Here is a 3792-nt window from a genome sequence, read left to right as displayed (position 1 = left end):
AATAAATTATATATCTAAAAAGCTAAGATCTCCTAGTTTAGCCTGGAAGACCTACTATCTACTTAGTTAGCAGCCCTAAACGAACAAAAATCGCTAAACTAGAAGATTAAAATAATCTAAACTAGATATCTAGATCACTCTATTATTTGTATATAAAAAGGTCAAAGTCTCATAACGTATTCCATCACCGAGCGGGCCACATCACCGAATGTGCCACTTTTTCTTGGCATCACGAACTTCATGTACGAAAACTTAGATTACTCTACACTAGCTATAGATGCTTCGTACGACTTACTTGTATCTAAAAGAGAATCTTCTTCTACATCTTTCTGGCACGTACGAGAGTTATGGCCTGTCCTCCCACAGGTTCTATAGTGCCGTTGACCTGGTAGGGCCCTTTCTTGACTACCCTCACCACGTGCCTTCTTTGATGTCGTACGACCAGCAGAACTACTTTCAGCTACCTGCGATGCCCCTGCACCAAAGTCTAGTGTCCCACCTGTCTGAATTCGCTTTCTTTTGCGCCCTTGGCGCTTTGTTACTGCTGCTAATTGCTCTTTAAGCTCTCTTACGCGGGCCTTTATAAGCACATTCTTATGTAGCATCTCCTTAGCCCCTTTAATAAGCTTTAAAAAGCCTTCTTATGTAGTAGTTGGCGATCGTACGAAAGAGTCTCTTATAAGCTTTAATTGTGACCTAAATTCATGCGAATTACTTAGTGTTCTTAACGTCTAGGGTATTTCTAGCTAAGCTTCTTGTAGTGGAGTATAAAGGCGTACGTTAAGGCGATTAATGACTCTCTACGCGTCGATAGGGACTAGCCCTGCTGCCTTAAAGGCCTTCTTGTAGTTATTGGACGTAAACACGTTAAAAAACGCGTCTTAAAAGGCTAGAAGGAAGCGCTCCTTATTAATATGCTAGACATGGTGGCGTGCCAAGTCTCGTACGCGTTGAGAGTACTTCTGCTTAAGAGGCGAAAAGCAGACAACGTCAAGTGGCTGAAGTATGTGCGATGAATGAGTAGGCATATAGAGGGTAAGGATCTTTCGTACGAGGTAGTAATCCTTAAATTCTTGGTTAAGGTGGCTCTTATGGCCGTCAAGGATGAGTAGCTTGTATAACCCCACCTAACGCGTCTTTGTATGCTCGTCAAAGTGCTTTAACTACGCGAGACTAAGCTTATTGTTCGTCCAGCCGTTCTCTGATACTGAAAGCTTCTAGTCGTACGGTATATCCGCTTCTTCGTACTATGCAGAGATGTGGACGCGTCCCTTGTAGATAATGAATGGCGGGGTAGCGTATCCTGCAGCGCAGATGCTCTGGATGACTGTAACCCACTCGCGATTGCCTGGCTGCGTGAGAGTAGGCCTCGTACGACGCTCTGCGCCTGTGACTACCTTTATTGAGCCAATTACGCCCATCTGAAAGCTAGTTTCATCAAAGTTATGGATGTCGTCTGAATGAACTCCATACTTCTTAACCGTCTCTCGTACAAGCTTGAACTACGCGTTAATAATCTCTAGATCCTCTTGTTAAGTTCTCTAATAATCCTTTGCTCGACTAAAGGCTGTTCTAAGCTTGTCTGTACGAGTAACGAACCGCTCTGCCTAGCATTTGCCTAAAGGCTCGCTATCTCGTTCGCGTGGTAGTTTCTCCGCCATATCTGCTACTTCACATAGACGGGGGGCAAATCCTCGCGAGTCTAGGTTAAGAATATATCGTACGATAGTTTGCTCTTTAGACTTAGTTAGCTTCTAGCAATTTGGCTGTGTTGTAGGTCGAAAGGTGATTCCTCGAAGCCGCTAAGAGATCTGCTAATGATGGACGTTGTAGGCTGCTGCAGCGCGTCGAATGCTCTTAAACTAGCCTGTACGATAGGCCTGAACAGCTAGAGTAAGCCTACCTTCTTGCTGAGTTAATATCGCGTTCTGTTGTTGGGGCATTATCTTTCGTACGTGAAGTTCGTGATGCCAAGAAAAAGTGGCACACTCGGTGATGTGGCCCGCTCGGTGATGGAATACGTTAAGCGTATAGCAGTTAATATAGAACTTTAGTTCTTCTATAGACTTCTATATAAAGAGAACTTATAAAACTATAGAAGAGGTACTTATATTAATAACACTTTTATTAAGTAAATTTAAGAGTGTCTTCCTGTCAGATAACTGATAGAATCCGGGTGTGATCGAGCACCCGGATTCTGTGACTCGGGCCAATTAGAGCCAAGTGCCAAGAATTATACCTAGGCGAGGCTGATACTTAGCCGCGTACCTAAGATTGAAAAAGCAATGGTAATAGCACGTATAAGGCTGCGCGCGTGCGCGCAGCTAGAGGACATAGAACAACTTAATACACTTAGTTTCTATACTCAAGTTTATTACAGTCTTTTATCACAGTAACCTAAAAACAAGTCCTCAATTAGAAACCCCTTATAGTCTAATAATTAAGAGTCTCACTGCCTGTACTAAGCTAATTAACATAAACGCGCAATCTGCTCTAATTAACGCAACCGTTATCTTACGCGACGAGAACAACTATCGCACTTAGTACAACTAGCTACAAGCCTAATGCAAAGCCTACAAAGTATGGGCCTAAGTCGACCTAGACTCAACAACCACGCCATTAGCAGAGCCATCTTAACTAGGGCTCCCCGATATCTCCGATTATACACCATCTTCAGCACTAGGAGAAGGAAGAGTGCCAGCCTGACTATCTGATCTATCCTCATTAGGGTAGAGAGCCTATAAGGACGATCTTAAAGTCTACAAACTCTAGATAGAGAGTTATAAGCTAAAACACGCTGCGTATAAGACTAAATTAGCTAGCCTACAACATATTGTAGTGCTAGTTTAGTCTACTGTGGCGCTACATCTTTAGCGCACTTGCTGCTTACCTAATATACCACTAAAACAGTAGATTAAGAATCTGAAGCTGGAGGCTGGGATTGCACTAAAGTTTGAGCAAGAACAAACTTGCAACAGATATCAAAATGCCCTTAAGCCTCCACGTTTAGTGAACGTCTAGGACCTCTAGCTTACTAAATATAGCTAAGCTACAATAGAAGCTAAGATGCTAAACGTACTAGAGGTTTCCTAGATTAATATTATAACTATAGACTTTACGTTAGTAGTAAATAAGATCGCTCCTATCTAGGCTGCAACCTTCCAAGCTACTAGAAAGGATTAACCTAGCTTAAGCTAGAAGGACATAATAAGACGGTTTTAAGAGTATATAACACTAAATCATCCAGTCACAAAAGGAAGAAGCCAGAAGGCAGCCTTTATAATGGAGGAATCGTTATACCTCGCTAGTAATCACCAATCTCCCTAGCTAGAAGGGGACGCCTAGCAGGCTACTATGGGGAACTCTTAGAGTCGTAAATAGGGCAGACCCCTTTATTAACGTATAGCTAAGGATAACTAGGATCCCTCACCTAGCTTATTAAATTATTAAAGTCGTAGTAGACTAGTAAGCGCTAGCGCCAGATCACAGTCCCTAGATAGCGCTAGACCCGCGCTGAGTAAACTAGCAAGCACTACAGTGCCCGTGCACCAGATGAGCACCATCGCCAGTTGAGCACCCCCACCACCACAACAACAAAACTTCAACGCGTCAAAACTCAACCAATATGGACCCGATTCAAGAAGCGATTGCAGAAATCGAATCGCGAGAACCAGGAGATAAATTCTCGTATCAAGCAATCGCGAAAAGCATGGTGTAGCACGAATGACGTTGATGAGACGACACCGCGGCGAAACTGAGGCCTATGGCGTGCGCAACCTCTCCCTCCATCCA

The sequence above is a fragment of the Exserohilum turcica genome (genome assembly GCF_000359705.1).
Source record: "Exserohilum turcica Et28A unplaced genomic scaffold SETTUscaffold_24, whole genome shotgun sequence".
NCBI classification, from domain to species: Eukaryota; Fungi; Ascomycota; class Dothideomycetes; order Pleosporales; family Pleosporaceae; genus Exserohilum; species Exserohilum turcicum.
This window is presented reverse-complemented; position numbering follows the sequence as displayed.